Genomic DNA, 19,428 nt, shown 5'->3' on the forward strand with positions numbered 1-19,428 from the left:
CCTCTTTGTTCTCTCCAGGCCTGAATGCAACAAATCTTTAAGGAGAGAGATCAGGCCTCAACATCCCTGGTTTGTTTTGCAAACAGAAAGGTCAGCAGCCCCTTTCAGGACGCTGCCCTGCCAAGGCATTTTCTCCTCCAAGTGCAAAGTGTTAGCTGTGAGTTTGAGGTGCTGATGGGTGCAGCACGATGACACCCAGGGGACAAATACACTCTGGTCCCCTGCGGCAGAGGTGGGAGAGTTGGCCTCCTTAAACCCTCTGCCATGTGCCTGTCTTGGGCCCGGCTCCCTGCCGTGACAAGTGCTGGGTGTCACTCCGAATTACCCAACTCACCCTGACAGCTAGGCTCCTTCTATAGACTGTGCTCTAATTTCTTCAGCTTAGGGCCCCGGGGGTATTGAGGACGGGGTCACCCCAATTATGATGCTGGGAGTTTCTGGAGCGACAAACAAAAACTCACCCCTTGGTTGTCAGGTTGAGGCCGCATGTTGCCTGAGCGAGTCAACATGAGAAAATCTAGTTAAAACAGTGGTGTGACTGTGTCCGTCCTGAGAAAAGGACCCTGGCTTTCAGGGTAGATACTCGTCACTGCAAGGGCCTGCACTCTGACTCTAAGAGAGGGGCAAGCAGCCAGAGATGGCCTGCATTTCCTATACTTTTGTTTTCAGTACCGGAAATCAGACCCTCAGCCAAGCATCACCCCTGAAATGGGAGATGTCAAAATTTAAGGAGGCCAGAAAGCAGGCTTATTAGGCTTTGGAAATTTTTTTTGTACTTTTTCTTTATAATTTTTTTGTATGGTGGTAAATATACAGAAGACAAAATTGACCATTTTAAGTGTATACTTCAATGGCATTAAGTACATTCACGATGTTGTGTCACCATCACCGCCATCCATCTCTAGAATTTCTCATCTTCTCCAACTGAAACGGTACTTGTTCAACAATGACTCCCCACTCCTTCCTCCCCCAGCCTCTGGCCGCCACCCTGCTATCTTCTGTCTCTATGAATCTGTCTACTCTGGTCCCAATATTTGGACTTTTGTGTCTAGTTTATTTCATTTAGCATAACATCTTCAAGGTTCATCTATGTTGTAGTATGCACCCATGAATGCAGTCGTTTCTTCCCTTTTAAGGCTGAATAATATTCTGTTGTATGTTTATATCACATTTTGTTTGTCCATTCATTCATCGATGGACAGATACTTGGGTAGCCTATACCTTCTGGTTGTTGTGACCATTGCTGCTAGAAACATGGGTGTGCAAATATCTGTTGGAGGGGCCTTGGGGTGTACATCGATCTTAACCCTCTCCCCTCCGGTAAGAGGTGGACTCCAGCTTGTGGCTGAGCGAGGCTGCAAAGCTGAGAGCTAGTGCTTGGCAGTTCTTCAGAGGCAGGCGCGGGTGAGGTCTCGGGGGTGGGGGGGAGAATGCGGGGCCCCTGTGACTGAGGCCGAGCTCAGGATTGAAAGGATTACCATTCTACAACACAGAGGCTTTTCTGTCCATTTCCTCCCAGAGCAATCCTGTGACATGCTGGCTTTAGTCACACTTCTCAATGCCGCCATGCCAAGAGGGGCGGGAGAAGATGCGAAGGCCAGAACAGACCCTTCTGCTTGGCCCGGCTTCATTTTTTTTTTTAACTAATTAATTTTATGGAGGTAGAATTTCTATAACATAAATGCTCAGATCTCACATGTACAGTTAGACAAGTTTTGACAAATGTATGCATCTGCGTAATGACCACACACTCAAGATATAGACAATTTCCATGAGCCCAGAAAGTCCCTCTGTGCCAAACTGCATTTTAGTAACTTTTTCTAGCTGCAGCAGGGTTAGAGGATTTATTAATAAAGCCTGTTGGGGGTTCAAGGCTGAGAAACACAAGATGTCCTCAACTCTGAGTAACCACGTAAGGTGCTTTTTAAAATTTTTCTAAGTTTTCAGGTGAATAGCCACCTAGAGTAGTCTGGCAAGGGAAATACTGAGCCACTGGAGCCCCAAACAGATTGCGGAATTTCAGTGTCACTCAACAATTCAAAACCCATTCCCTCTCCAAGTGTGTCTTGAGCACCCCCTCTGTGCAAGCATGGGGCTGGGTGCTGCCTTGGCAGGTAAAGGGTAAACAACGGTCCCTACTTGCACAACACTCAGTGCCGCTGGGGAGACGCTGAGCAGAATAGAAAGAAGAATGACATCTGGCCTAGAACACAAGTTTAAGTCTTGTGATGCTGCAAAAGCATACGTCCTTCTTACAGGCCAACAAGGAAGGCTCTTTGGAGCCAGGGGCATTCAGGCTCGTCCTTTAAAGGATGCACAGGATTTCAACACAAGGCAAGAAAGAGAAGAACATTCCAGGCCAGGAGGACCCTACATGTCAACAAAGACATTCAGACATACTAAGAACTCTAATTTATTGAATGCCTATTATGTAATAGGCATTGGGCTAGGTTTTCACATTCAGGATTCTGTTTTAGCAAAAAACCCCCAAAAAACCGGGGTGACTGGTTAGCTCAGTTGGTTAGAGCGTGGTGTTGATGAAACCAAGGTTGCCGGTTCGATCCCAGCATGGGCCACTGTGAGCTGTGCCCTCCTTAAAAGAGTCAACTAGGCCATTGTAGCATGAAAGCAATGTGTAACCAATGACCATGGCTGTTCCCCAGTAAAAATAAAACTAAAATAAAATAGTAATGATGACGAGTAAGTACCCTTACGAGAGAAGTCATATTGTGTGCAGTGAGGCTAAGTGCCTTCCCAGGTTCACAAAGCAGTGCACCTGGATTCAGGTCGGGTCTGGGTGTCTCTGAAGCCCGTGTTCTTCTGCTATTTACTGTGCTGTGGAAGGAACGTGTGCAGGAAGAAATACATTAGCACTGAAGCATCGTCTGCCACACAGAGGGGAAGTGGGAGAGGGACGGGCACTCAATGGCATTCTAAAAACCGGAGGCTTTCCTCATTTGGCTCAAATTTCAATTAGAATGGCAGAAACAATATTACAGTCAGAAAAAGAGCTTTGTAAACTCTGCATTATGCACACATAGATCTCTGTTTCCTTAAATGTCATAGGAAAATCTCATTTATTTAAAATAATGGGGGCTAATTAGCAACATTATTTTTTTTCTAAATGCAATTTAGACAAAACGGCTCAAAGCAGGCTCACAAAGGTTGGAAGCACAGTCGGCCTTTAATTAGCACGACTGTCCAGGAAGGGATGTGCTAGCACGAGGAAATTCTGTTCTCTTCATGACTGTGGGTGTTCCTAATCCTGCTTATGCTGTTAGTCTTGAGCGGTGGTGGTGGTGGGGGGGTGTCCTGAAACTATTATAAATGTCAGCTTCCCTCCCTTCACCTCAAACACCCCACCCCATCCAGAGCTGCTAGGAGAGGAGCATTCCAGGACTTCTTTGGCTTTTACCTGCCAGTCAAGGTCAAGGCTCCCGAAAGGCTACACGCAAACTGTATCCATGACCTGGAGCTCCTTGCATTGTATTAGCTGCTTAACTCCTGGGGGAGGCGCACATATTCTCTGACACCAAATGCTACGAGTCCTGCCAGGCCTAGAGCCTTCAGTCTCCTCTGCACCCCCACCCAGCCAATCCTGGCCTCCTCCCCAAAGTGGGTGGAACACCAGCCCCAAAGGACGCTCTCAGAAAGGCAGACATCCTTGGATCCAGAGTCCACATTAAGCCCGTGCCAGAAATGGCCAACGGGCAGCCACCTCACAAGGCACAGCTTACTTTTACGTGTATACACACACACACACACACACACACATGCACACACGCACACACACATGCACACACGCACGCACAGTCACCCTATACACACTTCTGCACATACATAGTTTCTCTGCTGTCTGTAGTTAGCCAGGCCTGCCATATGGGTACACCACTCCCCAAAAATCTCCAAATCACTGCATGGGCATGAAAGGATGGAGAGCTGCCTCTCAAACAGAGAAGCCACTGGATGGCAGAGAAACACCTTGAGCTCCCTAAAGACTAGGCCACGCGACCCCCTGTACTCCTCAGCTTCGAGTCTCAGTTGCAGAGACACGGAGGGAGCTCTCCTCCGGGCCCCTCGGACTTCTCCCTGCCAGCTGAGCTCCTCCTCTCTGCTCACGTGCACACACAGCTGCAGGGCTGCCTCCTTTCTCAACAAAAGTTCATCTCTCTCCGGTTGGTAGTCTGGAGCCAGGCCAATGCTTCCCCTCCTCCCGAAGTCTGTTCCATTTGCAGAGGCTCGCAGCGAACAACAACGAACAACCTCTCTGCCCTGACCCTTCCTTCTCCCCGTGCAGAGGGTGGGGTGGGTGACCCTGGGGACACATCTCCTCAGGCCTGACCCCCACATGATGACCCACAAACCACAGGCCTCTAGCGTGAAGGAGCGCCCTACCCCCCAGGCCTCAGCCACGTCTTGTAAGCTCATCACTCCATGGGTTTCATCTTGAAATCAGTGTTTTAGCCTTGAAAAGAAAGCTGAATTTAGATTTTAACAGAATGAGCCAGACAAAGTCTAACCTTGGAGATATGTGTCCTGTGCTGGCTTGCTTGCGGGGCCTGCTCTTGACCTGGGAGCAGGAAGCAGTGGTTGGTGCAGAGGGTGTGTGGGCCCCCCCACATTGCACCAGCTCCTACCCGTCTCCATTCTGCTGCAAGCGAAGCACACTGCAAACGAGAGTATTTTTTCTCCCTGCCAGTGAGCCGTTGCTGTCTGTGTACTCCAGGAGGAGGCCATTACAGGGAGTTAATAGAGTTTTAAATTTGTTTTTAAATTTTATAATGCAATTCATCAAATTCAGTGTCTGAGCACAGCATTCATGCTCAGACCAGGCAGCGTATGTCAAACGGGCCCCAGCCTTCCTCACCCCCACCTCCCCAAACGAGGAGAGGTTAACCCTTTAGCTTAACTGCCAGGCATGGCTCCAAGTGGGGGTGGGGAGCAGAAGGGCAGCAGGGTGGGTTCTGGTTCTCAGGGCTGTTCTGGGATCAGCCCAGTGAAGAGGCTGGTGGCTTATTAGAGATGCTCTGGGTACCTCTGACCACCAGGGCGACTGAGGCCGCCCTGGCCCTTGGTCGCCTTGTTGAAATGGCCACCTGGGAGTCACCGTGACTTGGTTCTTTCAGGCACATGTGTCTGTTATGGTACCAGGTGTCAATGAGAATGAGGAAATACCCAGGGCACAGATGTAGGAAGCAAATGAAGCAGTCTGCTGATCAGGGACTCACGTGAGCACATTTCTGCTATTTTTCACCCAGAAGGATTTCCGGTAAGGACGTGTTTGGCTGAACTGAGGATGGTTATTGTAACTTGGGATCAGTTGCCGCCGAAGTGGAGAAAAGGAGATTTATGGGGCCACGGTTTTGTGGAACACAATCTTGGGTCTCAGAGCTTCTGGCTGTAGATCTTGTGTATCACTAACTCCTTCCATTCAGCTTTAGTAAGTGACTTCGGTGCCAGGGAAAGTTCCGAAACAGACATCGCTGGCGAGTGAAATCCTGTTGGTTCCAGAGCAGGTTGCAATGAAACAGCTTCCTCCTGGCAGCCCTGGCAGCAGGACCGTCAGCTGGCCCAGGCTACAGAGCCCCATGAGGGAGTGCAGGGTCCCTTTGCCCAGCAAGACCCGGCAGTGGGTACGTGGTAGGGGCAAGCTCTCAGAGCACGATCACCAGCTTTCTTCCTGGCACAACATACACCTGAACTTGGCCCTGGTCTGCTTCTGACACATGCCTGTTTTCAGTTAATGGAACCCATGGGGCGGCTGCACGTGGCCCCAGCTACCTGGGCACAGGTCAAGGATTGACCACCAGGTGGCAATGACTTTCGGTCACTGTTGACTGGCGGCCTTGTCTGTGCTGGTGAGGAGGAGGAGAGAGGCTTCAGGCAGTTCTGCTGAGCCCCAGAAACAGGTTTCCTCCACCTCAACTGTGCATCCAGGTGTCAACCTGAGCTTTGCACTTCTGAAAAGGAACAGATCGCAAATAGAAAGTGAACCCTTCCTTGAAGCCACACAACCAATCAAACATCCTGTACTACTTTCCAGCTCTTGCGGGGGGTTTTGCCCAAAGCTTTGTGCTCTTCCAGACGGAGCTCAGTGCTCCACTCTACATAGCGTTAGACCTCCTGCTTCCAATTTCACACAACTGGAAACACTAAGGCGGGGGTGGGGCATGCACCCTGTGTGGCCTCGGCGCTCCCGAGCAGATTCAGAAACAGATGCTAAGGATTGGGCACAGGTGGGATGTGGGAGCGGGGCTGGGGCTGGGATGGGGGGAAGAGCATCTTGAGGTGATGCAAGTCTTTTTGCATTCAAGGGCTTGCCGGCTTCCAACTCGCTACTTATCGCATTGAAAAATATTCCGCACGATTGAAGAACTATTTTCCAAAACAAAATGCTGGTATTCATCAGGAGGCGCGGGTTGTGCAGTGTGAACAATTCACTTTCGTTAAGTACCATATGGCCGCTGGTAGGAAAACGCTAACATGTTTCAACAGTACAGCTGGGGTAGGGCTCCTTTATTCACCGTGCAGATGGCTCTAATTGACATCTCTCCTAAACCAGGTCTCCAGAATTTCTGCAGGATCATTAGAGTAATTAGTTATTAAATACCATCGCCACTTTTAGAGAGGGGGGGTCTGATTCTTGGCAACATTCCACCGCGATGGAACTGACAGGTTTCGGAGGAGGACAAGCCAAGGGAAGGCCAAAAGGAAAGGTGTGTTCATTGCTCTTCAGGGTCAAAGCCAGGGAAGGGCAAAGACTCGGCGAATGCTAGAATAGTCCCCTAGAGAAAACTCAGGCAACCAAAGGGCACTGGGCCAGGGTTCTAGAGCTGGGCTTCTGTCTTCTTTAGCTGTGTGACCACAAAAGTGCCTCAATCCCTCAGCCTCAATGGGTTCACCCCTGACATGGGGGTAATAACACCTGCTTTCCTCGCTCTGCATGGTTAGGTTATAAAGTGCAGAGCAAGTGGAAAGAGCTAAAAGGACTAAAATGCTGTAGTTCAACTAGTCTTGATGCTTATGTTTGAGGCCCAGCTGGGTCCATGTTCAGCTCTTGGGTGAGTGAGAGGTCCGGCCTCTCAGAACTTGACCACACCTGAGACGGGGTGCCTGACAACGTGACAACTGAGCCCGTCTGCATTGCTGGCCACCCAGCTTGTCTCAGGAGGCTGTCCTGCCTGACAAGCCAGTTCATGGGGGAGGGAGGCTGAGCCCAGTCTCCATGAGTCCCCAGAGCCAGGTTTGCAGGTGGAGGCTGGTCCCAGCTGCAGGCTGTTTCTAGATAAGAACTATACTCTACCCCCAAGCTAGCCCTTGGAAGTAATCAGGACATATCAGAAAACAGCCCCGATGTCCGCCTCTCATTCTCAAGTATGCTTACTGCTTCCGATCAGCCTATGTTTGGGGAGAAAGGGTGGTAATGGGGGAAGGAGGAGGCAGAGAATGAGAAGGACCACAAGCACTGCTCTCTCTCACGGGTTAAACACCTGAAGTGCTCAGCAAACCCCACACTGCAGTGTGAACCCAGGAGTCACGTGCAATTTCAAAAAGGAGCTCTCCAGCCAGTGCTACATACTGGGGCCCCCAATCTGGTTAAGGCGCGGGACGGGGGGCGGGGCGGGTGTTGGCATTAACCCCAAAGAGGAGTTTCTGGTCACAAGCAGCAGCTGAGGGTGGAATCACACGTGCAGCATTAGCATTGAGGCTCCCCCTCACCCCCCCAGCCACCCCAAGCCCAAGGGGCTGCTCTCCCTCACCTAGCTTGACCTTGCACTATGCACATCAGGTAGCACTGCACTGTGTTTTCGGGAAAGAAAGGGGCCCCGGGGATGCGCGCACTCCTAGGAGTTCCTCCAAAAAGTAAACACATGTATCCAAAGGGGAATATGGATTTAGGAAACAGCCTTCACTTTGAGCTCTTTTCCCCATTGATCGAGGGTTAATAGCGTGACATTATTAGTTTAATTTCACAGTTTAATCAGTTTCCTGCTTTATTGATCGAAGGACTTGGAGCAATTGTAATTTTGTAAGGCTGAGAGGTAAAACTCGCGGCTAAGGGAAGAAAGCTAGGTGACTCCGGAGCATCTGGCCTTGCCCACGCGGCTCAGGCGCCACGCAACCCCCAGGCGAACTGACCAGTCCCATTCCTGCCTCCCACTGGCAAAACACGGGGAGGGCGCAGTGTCCAGACCCCACAGGGACGACAAATTAGAATCGGAAATGGAGACCAGCCTCAGAAAAAGCCCCTGGCCCAGACTCTACTGGAGCCCAAATGTACCTCAATGTCATTCTGTGCCCCGAACCAGCCTGGGGCGTCATTGTTAAACACTCTTCGTCAGCAGGGCTCCATCTGTGCGATGGAACTTTTTTTTTTTTTGTCACTTTTTCAAATCAGAATAGAAACAATTTTTAGCCTATAATTATCATTTCTTTTCTCAACAGACAAATGTTTCCTTTTAAATTATAGGGCAGAAAAAGCAAAGAACAACATTTTAAACCAAAAAGAAAGACTAAAATTAATTTCCGCTTTACAGAAAAATAAAATACAACAGTTCTCAGAAGCCAGGTTTCTCCTTTCCTGAAAGAACAACTAATGCAACCGTGTATTCATCACGGCCACTAAAGCCCAGTTTTAAGAAGCAAGGCCTGGAGGGAGGGATGGTGGTCACAGGGCTTGCAGACCCGTCTCTGGAGTCAGGCCTTGTACCCCGATCTCCAGGGGAGGCTGGGAAGTTCCCGTTGTCTGAGTTCAGGCGGGATGAGTGACCCGAAGACCTCCGTTCAGGGAGCCAGCTTGGGATGTAGGGACCCAGGAGTCAGGGTCAAGGCCTGCGATCTACCAGTGGGCCCCAGTTTCTTCATCTCTAAAATAGGAATGCCACTCATTTTACCAGGTTGTTCAGGTGGATTCTGTGGGCTAAGTGCTTTGTGACTCTAAAGCATTGAACAAATCCTGGTGCTTTCACCGTTTGTCAGAACTAACCAGACACACCGCGAAGGAAGATAGCCCTGCTCAGAGGCTCTCTCTGCCTGCAAGCTCCTCTGCCAACCCCAGAAAAGCCATCCCTCCCCATCCCGGCTCTCACGCTGTGTTAGCATGCAGTAGGAGAGCTTCAGACAGGCGTGCCTTCACTCAGCGTGCCCCAGGTTTCAGGCCCCGGCCAGGGCTTTCAGTGCTCAAGACTGCAGGGGCTAAGCGAAACCCTACTGGGAGCGAGCTGAGGGGGCTCTGAGGGAGGGGTGACACGTACCAAGCTCGCAGGGAGAAACAGGTCGCATTTAAGGAGCTGAGGCCGGGGCGGAGCCTGCTCAGGTGAGGAAGTGGAAAGGTAGGCATGTCTGTCTAGGGTCTTGGAGTCCAGGTTAAGGAGTATGGTTCAGAATTGGCTGACGAATGGCTGACACTGCTCAGCTCTCTTGGTGGAAGACAGTCCCCACTCCCACCCTCCAGCCTCCTCAACAGGGAAGCGGGACAACATGGGCCTACAAAGGCACTCTGCCAGGTCAGTGTGCCACTGCTGATCCCACTCTTATTCCTCAGCCGAAGTCCCTTTAGGGCCTCCCTGTCACCCAGTACTGTGCTGGTAAGTGTTTTTAACAGCCAGCTCTGGTGATGGGGGTGGGGGGGGGGAAACGACACAAAATGAACAAAGAGACAAAGCTAGGTAGACCCTGATTTGTAGAGTGTGCCGGTCTTTGTTGTATGAATGCCCCACTTCGATATGGAGCTACCAACATGTCCCTGAGGATGACGCTGGGAAGAGATGTCAACAGTGGGCTTTTGGGAGCTGCCAAGGCAGCGCCAGCTCACTGTGCTCTCGGGATTTGTGAACAGGCTGTGGAGGAAGGGGCCGTGAATACTGCCCCAAAGCGGCTGCTGCTGCTGCTCTGTGGCCAGGAATACGCCACGTCATCCTGGTAGCAGGGAGCAGAGCTGGTCACCATACTGCCACGCTTCTGTCTCTTCCTGCTCTGACCCTCAGTGGCTTTGACCCTCAGATCACATCCAAACACCTCACCTGGTGCCACTGCACACTCTCTCCAGGCTCTTCTCCTGCTGTCCCTGCAGTCCTGTGTGCCAGCCTCACTGTCTCCTGAGGCTCCTTGCCACACCTCGGGCTATCGCACTTCCAGGCTAAGCGCGCACCTTCCGAGGTTCCCTCTGCCCGTGACACCTCCCCTCCCGCATTCCCTGACCAAACCCGGCCTGTCCTTCAAGGCTGAGCTCACGCGCCACCTCCTCTATGAAACTTCCTCTGAATGCCCACAGCTCCCGGCATCCTGTTGGTGATGAACTCCACGGGGGCACCTGGACACACCCCTGCTTGGCTGCACACACTGTGCACCTTCCTGATAGAATGAAGACCCCAGGACCTTCTGCTTAGTGGGTCAACACTCCTCATGGTGGGCTCCAAAGTCAAGGTTCTTCCTGAACTGACTTTGAAAACTTCCTTCTGACCTTTGAAAACTCCCTCTCATGGAAGCAGAGAAGGGCCAGCATTAGTGTCCAACATCTGTGCTTCCAAAGTTAAAGTGACTGTGGGCCCCAGGATCTCAGTGACTCATTGGCCATGGCCAGGCAAGGCCAGATTGATGGCTGGGTTATGTTGAGAGGGAGCTTAGTGGTTGCTCCGGCTGCAGTGAAACTCTTATGGTAGAATGGGCAGGGCTGTGGCAGAGACACAGGATCCCTATAATGACCCCAAACAGGTGGAAAAAGGCAACTGGGCGCCCTGTGCACCTGATAGCTTTCTAAAAATAGACGGTGGGCCTTGGCTTTGCAGGCTCCCCTCTGGGTAGGGGCAGGGGCTGGGGCTCGTGGTTATTTGATCACTAAATTTCAGAAGAGCGAGGCAAGTCATGCTGGTTCTGTCCCTTACCCTTGCTGGGCTGCGCCGAGGCTGAGATGCAGCCTGACACACACGCTCAGGACTGGGGTCCTGGGGTCCGAGGCCTGGCCCGTCACCTCCCCCTTAGCTCTGCCCCGCTGCCTGGGAGAAGGAACTGTTCCTGGTTTGCTGGTCATATAAAAGAGGAAGAGACACAAGACAGCAGCAGAGGCCGGCAGTGCCCAGGCACTATCGCTTCTTGGCCAAGGGACCTGGGTACACAGACATTCTCCTCAAACCAAGGCACTGACAGCATCGAACAGAAATGTCATGATCTGAAGCCATATGGCAGAAGGAAGCAAGAACAGAAGAAAGGAATTCTCCAGGCCAAGCCCCAGAAGTCTCCTCTGACCTCCGGCGGGGCCGGGCTCAGGGACAAGCAGGAGGCAGTGGGACAAAGGGAGAGTTCTCCTCTTCCCGGCACAGGCCGGGCCTCCTCCAGCTCTCAGGGCCCCAGTCTCCTCTGGCTTTCTCTTCCCTCCTCCGTGTCTAGACGGAATACTCAGCTGCTGGGACCCCTAAGTCGTGAGCTTGGCCTCCCTTCTTGTGGGGACCAGCACCGTGGCTGCACTGGGTGCTCGACTGGCTCAGGGAAATCTTTTCAAAACCAACCCCAGTCATTAAAAGTAACAGTGTGTATTCTTACAGGCCAGAATGCCAGCAGAATTTTGGAGATCTCTAAGTCACCCAGCTGAGAACCAAAGTCTGAGCAGGTTTGAAGAAAAAAATGACAGGGAACACAATTACTTTCAAACGAGGTCCCTAGGAAATAAAAATTGCCTCCCTCCTTCCACCTGCTTCCTCTGGAAATGCCTCTCCAATTCTTTTGCTGAGAAGCATGGAAACTGGGAGGCTTTTGTTTTCCTGGAACGTTTTTGTACCAAATGGGCTCCCCCTCACTGCAAAGTCCTTCAGAAGCTGACTTTTAAACGTGGTTTTCTTATGGGGTCTTGGGAAGGACACACCCCCCAGCACTGCTTATTCTGAGAAAGCTGACAAAGCCGGCAAAGGAAGGGGCCAGACAGAACCAGAGAGGCTCCCACCCCCGCCCGCCCCTGTACCGGCCCCCAGCCCCGCTCCAAGTGGAAGACCACAGGCAGCACAGCAGCGGGCACGTTTCCCCTCGGCCTCGCTGTGGGAGATCATGTTGCTGACATGTGACGCCTGGCCCGCCGGCCTGCCAGCAGCACGGCCACCCTGGCACAAGCACGCACACGAGCACCCACCCGTTAGCCGCGAACATCTATCACCATGACTCGGCAGCTGCGGCCCGGCTTCTCCCCGGGGCACGTCCTGCGTGTGCGGGTAGCACAGCATCTCCTGGGACCTTGGCCCCTCTGAACACCAGCGTCTGCATGTAGCCCAGCAGGCCCGCTGGCACCTGTGTCACTGCAAGCTCTTCTGCCCTCCCGGCCGGCCAGCTTGGGGTTTGGTGCGTTGGAAACAGATGCAGATGAGGAGCTGGGCACTTGCTTTGGGCAGGCTCTGCCACTCCCAAGCACAGCGCTGAGCAGTCATCTCATCTCTCTGGCACCAGCTCCCTTCTTTGGCACTTGAGTCAACTCTACCTACCTCGTGAGGTGTCATGGCAAGAAAAAAAATACCCCAGGTGGGGAAGGAATTCGGACAGGTAAAACATGCCAGTAAAAAAGTTCATTATCATTAGAGAGCGGGGCTGAAGGTGTCCAGGCAAGCTCCCGCAAGAGGCAGAAACCTTCCTCCATGAATCGTCTCTTGACGAGATCAGTACTTACTTCAAGGTTCCCGTTTCCTCTTGCTAACAGGAATTGCAGAATTGTTGCCAAGTGCAAGCGGTACAAACAGCGAATAATCGCTTGGACGAGAAGCCTGTTGAAATGAGTCTTTGCTGGGGACAAGGTCGGCTGGCAGGCTCGGCCTATAAATCAGGGCTCCCGCCTCAGCTCATTGGCTCTTGCAAAGAGATGAACTCAGCTGGACTCTGGCAGTGCACAGCTCCTGCTGCCGGACCCTGCACACAGTAGGGATTTAGACAACGTGGAACTGGAAAACTGCAGAGGCAGCTGGAGGGGTGTGGGGCAAAGCCCTGTCCACTCACATTGGAGATTCACTCCGTAACGCCGAGGCCAGGGGACAAATCCAAGTCAGACGGGACTTCAGGCTATAGCAGGAGTGGCAGCTCTTTCTGCCAGCCTACCCTGAAAGGGATTTCAGGGGGCGGGGGAGCCCAGGGAGGTTAGAATTAACATACTTACTGTATTATGTTGCAGTGGTGATAAGACTAAAATTTTAGGATTTTCTTAATGAGACTCCAGCATTCACTAGTCTCCCTTATCAGCGCTGGCAAGAACCATACTTTAGCATTCATGTCCTTTGCTTTCGAATGGAGGGAGGATCATAAGAGGGATTCGGAAACGCACCCTGCAGAATACTTAGGCACCCTTTTTGCTCTCCTGTGAAATGTGGGCCCTCGGCCCCCGCCCACCCCAGATGCGCTGTGTTCTTCTTACCCACAGGCACCCAGGCGGCAAGCTTTCCCAGGTCGGAGTTTGCTGAAAAAATGCAGATCGGGGCCGGGAGAGGAACCAGTGGAAGTTGAATGCCAGGCAGTTCAGAATGCCTTTGCCCTCCCTCTCTGGCCCCAGGCTTTGGGACGCATCCTCCCTCCTCTCCAAATGTCCAGAACCACCTTGAGGGGCAGGTGCACAGGTTCTAAGGCTCCCCAGAGACAGCTCTGAGACCTGCCCATGGGGTCAATGCTTTGGGGACTGCGATCACGGCAACCACAAAGTCAAGTCCATACACCAAGTCCTCACATCTGCATGGCACTGGCTGCCTCTGCAGGGCGGAGTTTATTCTTCATGGGGGCAGAGAGGGGACTGCCACACACCCATTTTATGGATGTGTAGCCTGTCCCCTAGAGATGGTAGATGACTTGGTGCCATCTAAAGCGAGCTGACACTGGAGTCAGGCATAAAATCTGGGGGTCCAGACTTAGGGCTGTGTTTGGAGGAGACCAAACCCTCTCCCCAGGGCCCGGGCCCCAAGCTTCTCCTCCTGCACTCCAGGACCTTGAGACCCTTTGGGGCAACCAGCCTACTCTGTGGGAAGGCCTGCCTCACCTTCCTATCCCACTTGGATAATTCTCCAACCTTGCAAAACAGCATTTTGTTTTTCCTGATCAGATTTCAAAAAATGTACAAGATCCCCAACCTGTCCATAAATAAGGAAGAGACATTCTTCCTTTATCCTGAACACAGCTATAGGTCAAGAAGCAATGAAACAGAGCCTTAGAACAAGCAAACACGATGGCATCACAGTGCAGAATCTCCTTGCTCACAGGATAGCCCCAGCATCCTTGTTCATAGCCTATGAACACTTCCTTTGAACACAATTCTTACAAGCAGGTCCACAGCAGGTGGAGGGGGGGTGCTGTTGCTTCAGGCAAGACAATGGCCATAGCAAGTTTAATGGATGAGAATGACTGTGAAACGCAGGAGCACAACCTCAGCAAGCACTGCAACCTTTGGTCATTTAGTTCGGGGCCAAACATCCTAACTTCCTCCATGGAACCCCTAGGCTTCCAGGCATCACTGCATAATAAATGGCCACAGACTGGTTAAGAGTGCAGGCTTTGAACTTCAGCAGAGCCTTGTGTCCTGGCTCTGACATGTATCACCTGTGTGTCCATGAGCGATTGGCTTGAACTCTTTGAGCCTGTGTTTCCTCCTAGGAAATGGGGCTACAAGTAGTTCTTACTTTTAGCTGTGGGGAGAGGCAGCCTGTAAAGAGCTTGGTGGCCAATGGCTGGGTCACCCAGAGGGTGTTCCCTGACACCCGCTGTGCCATGGAAGAGAGGCGTGGGCGAGTTACCCAACACAGTTAAAATAAAAGAAAGTTAGGGCTTTGCTGGGGGTAACAGTGACAGGGAGAGGGAGACCCAGAGGAGAAGCTGGAGGAAGTGTGGGTGGGAATGAAGACAGGCACAGCCCCCCATCACCTTAGAACACCGATGGGTGCCAGGCACTGGATAAGGTGCTTGACACGTTTTATCTAATTCTATCCTCTCAACTGGGCCGTAAGTTATTACAAAACTCCATTTTACAGATGTAGGGTCCTACGCAGGAGCGAAGACACTTTCCTAAGGTTCCTGAGCTCGTAAGAGGGGTTCAAATACAGACTGATCAGGTCCAAGGCCAGCTTTTTCACCCATACACCACACAGGAGCAAATGAGGGAGGGGCTTTGCAGAAGGGTCACAGGGCGGTGTTTGCAGATACCAGGGAGGAGGCGGAGAGGGCAGCTGCCGGGCCTGGGCGGAGCAGCTCCCGCTCATGGCCGCTCCGCTGGCCCTGCTGCCAACAAACAGGACTGGCGGGCCGTCTGCACCTGCAGCTTTAGGGAACCAGGGAGAAGGCCCTGGAACCCCCCTTGTAAAATCTGAGTATCAGTCCTGCTGGTGGTTTGTGACATGGCTGAGGCGGAAGGAAGTCTACGTGGAAACGCCCAAAACATGAACTTCACCACCCAGGGTGGTGCCATGTAGGAACCCCCTTCCCTTCCTCCTGCAGGTGGGGCCGAGCCAGGAGGGCTCAGGCCCAGGGCCTTCTCCAGAACTGGGACAGGACTGCCCAAAGGAGGGTTCTCTGGGAGAGCCTCCTGCCTCATCCCCCTCCCACATCACCCCTACACCCCGCTGCCTCAGGCTCCTTGCCCCAGATGGCTGGCAGGGGAGAGGCACAGAGAACACAGAGACACTCCATCATAAACCCTCCTAATTCTCATCATTTGAATGGTGTATCCAGCCAAGAAAAATACCTACAAACAAAACAGTGGAGCGGGGGCGATGGGTCTTTGTGAAATGTGAGGCGTAATCACAATTTGTATCCAGAGAAAAGTGACAGTTGTTAAAACCCTATCTGCAGCCTGAACCCGGGTTTGTGATAATGTAACAGTTCCAGCAATAATATTTAGGGAGAAAAAAAAAAAAGATGAAAAGGAATTGAACTTTATTTGGGGATCTCATTACTGGGCATGGTTCATTTGCTAAAATACAGAAATATGTATAATGAAGATTTGTGTTGTCCCGAGGGAAAAAAAGATATGTGAAAAAGTGACCTGAAAGCATGAGAAACTTTCATACGTTGCAGCAGAGAAGTTCGTTTCCCCCCAAAGAGTTGAGGTATGTACTCGTACCCAGTCCACTGAAAGCAAAGACTCGTGTAATTAATCCCTGCCATCTCCCTTTCCCAGTGCATTCTACTGGTGTCATGGTCTCAGAGCCCAGGAAACAGGAGTCAGGGCAGCGCCCTGGCCTTGACCTCCAGCTGGGGTGGGAAATCCCAGTGAGGCCACTCCTTGATTCCAACACAAGCAAACAAGGCGAGCTCTGTTCCCCCTCTCTCCATTGCCCTGCTCCAAGGCTGTGTTTTTGTGCTAAGCAGTCAGTGAGTCACAGAAGGCCAGACTGCAAGGCTCCTGCAGGCTCCTTTCCTCCAGCCCTCCCACTGCACAGATTAGGAAACTGAGGTTCCGGGAGGTGCAGGCACTTGCCCTGGAGCCCATGAAACTGCAGAGGCCAAGCCTGAGAAAATCAACACCGTGCACAACCCCACCCAGTACCCCATTTCAAGGGGCCTGGCCCTGCCTGGGCTGGAATCTGTCTGATGGAGGCCTTCACGCTCCCCTCGAGTGGCCACTGAGCCCCTTCAATGAGATGGGGAGCCTTCAGCCCCATCCTGCTCTTCCCGAGTTTCCCTTACCTGGCTTTGCTCCCAGGCAGGCAATACTCAAAAGTGGTTTATGTTGACACCGCTCTGCTGACAGCCCTCAAGTAGGGTGACACTCCAGTCCTGGGCCCAAGCCCGGTCCTGCTGTAGGGCTGGCCGGGGCTGGCTGGGGGCCACAGCAGCTGTCCAGAGGCCAGGGCACACTGGCCTGGAGGGAGTTAACAGGCACCACAGAAGGCTTATTCCAGGCTGAGCTAGAAGGTGAGAATGCAGAGGAGGAGGGGGAAGAGGGGGAGAGAGAGGGGAGGGGGAGAGGGAGAGGGAGAGGGAGGGGTCCTGGGGTCTCAAAGGCTGCGGAGGCAGGTGACCTGCTAGCAGGGGAGGGCATAGTACAGGGTCAGTTTACCCAGGGAGGCCCGTCCCCGCCTGGCAACTGCAGCTTCTATTGGGGCTTCTGAGCACAGGCTGCCATGGCGCCCCAGAGCAGCCCTGGGCCCGGAAAGTGCATCTTAGGGTACCGCACCCAGGCCTCCCAGAGATGAGTTCCTTCTCCACACGCTGCCTGGCAGCGGCGGCCCTTGCTGGGCTCACAGACCAGGCCGTTTCCCTGTGCCCCTGAGTCACTAATGAAAAAGCATTGCCGAGTGCTCAAAGGGGATGGGACACTGGCCGCTTTAGGACTTGGTCTGGGAGTCACAGCGCCACACACCACCCAGAGCCACTCTCCTGGGAGACAGTCACCGGATTCATGATATGGGGGCAGGCAGGAGAAGAAAGGGTCAGAGCTGGGAGTGACTGCAGAGGGCAGGTGACGGCCCAGGGCCCAGGGCCAGGGACACGGGCTGGGTGGGTAGATCCGGGCTGGGCCCAAGTGGCGAGTGAGAGCTGAGAACAGAGAGTGCCCAGTGAGGGGTGCCAGGCGCCAGCACAGGCCAGAGGATGGTGAGGTGGGGAACACGGCACCCCAGGAGGGCTTCGTTGGGGACCGGGCCTGAGGGACCCCAGCCCGGGATGGAGGAGACACACAGAGGCTTCCTGGGAGAGGTGAGTTGTGTCTGGACCTTCGCAGGGTTCCTGAGGTTGACTTTCCAGGCCGAGGAAATAGCAGAAACACAAGTTCAAGTCTGGAAAGTGGGGCTCATCAGACAGAGAGAGCACGGCCTGGAGTACACGGAATGTCTCCTGGAGGAAGGGGAGTGCCTGCCTGATTCTGATCCTGGTGGCCCAGACGCTCACCTCTCCCCAGAGGCCCACCTCACCCTCAGCTAGGTGGTTGAGTGAGAGAAACATGTCACAGCGAAACCCCCTGAGCATTTTATGCAAATCTTAAAGGGTCAGGGTGACAGGAGACAAGGTGTCCTAGGCCATCACCTCTCATGTCTCCTTCATTCTAGACCCCCCACTGAGGGGCTGGGGCAAGGACTTTCTGGCCTGAGGCTGGAGCCTGCAGTCGCTAATTGGATGCTCTTGAAATCTGCAGGTACGCTGGGAACGCAAGCCCCCAACCCACTGAACCTGTCTGCTTTCCCACAATAATAACAACAATAATAGTAGTAGTAATAGTCATATGAACAGGAGTACTATTTACTATCATTACAATTTCTATCCTACCCTTCGCTGAGTCTTTATTATGAGCCATGCATTCTCTCATTTACTCCTCACAATAATCCTCTGAGACAGGTATTTGTACCACGCCCGTTTTTATAGATGAGTAAACTGAGGCATAGAGGCGAAAAACAACTGGTTCATGTAATAGCTGAGGGAGTCACGATTTGAACCTAACAGTCTCACGGAAAGCAAAACACCTACTTCCCTCTTCCGTATCCTTAACCTCATGGGCTCAAAGAGTGGAAAGCCAAGTAGATCTGAGGGAAGGAGGGGTGGCACTCAAGTGCTTTTCTCAGAGTGGGAGCTGCTGAGCAGACTCAGTGCTGCTAACAGGGCCCCTCGAGTAGCCATCCGTGTGGACTCTTGACACACGGAGATACGGAAGTGGGATCCTATTAGGAGAGAAATGGGAACCCCGAGAGTCCGGTACCCACTCTGTGTCTGCACGTTGAAAAGACAGGAGAAGAATGTGAAAAGGCCAATAATTTCAAATTTTATATTAATTGGGTTTCAATTTTTTTTTCTGTCAAATTGCTATTTTTCTAAGTTTAAAGAAAAAAGAAGTCTGTAGGTGGCAGGCCCCTGGGCCAGAAGAGAGCGACTGAGAGTGGGTACTGGGCCTTGCCCTTGACACGGCGCATGGAAGCCCACCCAGCCCTCTGCTCTCTGCTCCCTTCCTTCCTGGACTTTGTGGCCTCGGCTCTGCTGGGCAGCTGACAATGGGGCCAGCCCTGCACTCTCTGTGTGACCGGCAAACGCGCATCAGTCAGCAGCCCGCCCCAGTCCCCTCTGCCTCCCCTTCCCTAACGCCCCACTGTCCACCTCAGAGCCATCAGCATGGACGCACACAGCCAGGGAGATTTGGTTCTGCACCCAGGATACCGCTGCCACACCCCAGCCCAGACCCCCGCGGGCTTTGGAAGCAGGGGTTCTGCACCACTAAGTCCTCCTTTCCCTCCCTACCCCCACCCAGGGCCTAGACCAGACCAGGATCCCTGTGAATTTGCTGATTGGCCAACTCGCCTGAGGGTCCACTTCCCAGGCCTTCACTTGTGAGCAGCTCAAATTCCAAAACGTCTGCCAGGAAATCAGCTGTTTGCAAGTCAGACTGTACGAGCTCTCTGTAGAGACAAAGCCACCAATGGTCATGGGGCTCCCTGGCAGGACCGCAGAGGCCAGTGTCATAATCTAGCTTGCTGAGCAGGGGCACAAAAGCCCAAA

The 19,428-nt window shown here is 52.7% G+C and overlaps 1 protein-coding gene across 3 annotated transcripts in view; it reads right to left on the bottom strand.

Annotated features, from left to right (window-relative positions):
* Positions 1-19,428, bottom strand: part of LOC109387518 (kelch-like protein 29) — a 228,368-nt gene that overhangs the window by 78,137 nt on the left and 130,803 nt on the right. Inside the window, exon 1 of one of the 3 annotated variants that reach the window (XM_019651517.1) lies at positions 12,647-12,849. The exons of the other annotated variants lie outside the window; for them this stretch is intronic. The gene's annotated coding sequence lies outside the window, so the exon portion shown is untranslated. Of the gene's footprint in view, positions 1-12,646; positions 12,850-19,428 lie in introns of those variants that run through there. 3 annotated transcript variants of the gene reach the window in all.

This window comes from Hipposideros armiger, unplaced genomic scaffold (assembly GCF_001890085.2).
Source record: "Hipposideros armiger isolate ML-2016 unplaced genomic scaffold, ASM189008v1 scaffold_0, whole genome shotgun sequence".
In the NCBI taxonomy this organism is placed as follows: Eukaryota; Metazoa; Chordata; class Mammalia; order Chiroptera; family Hipposideridae; genus Hipposideros; species Hipposideros armiger.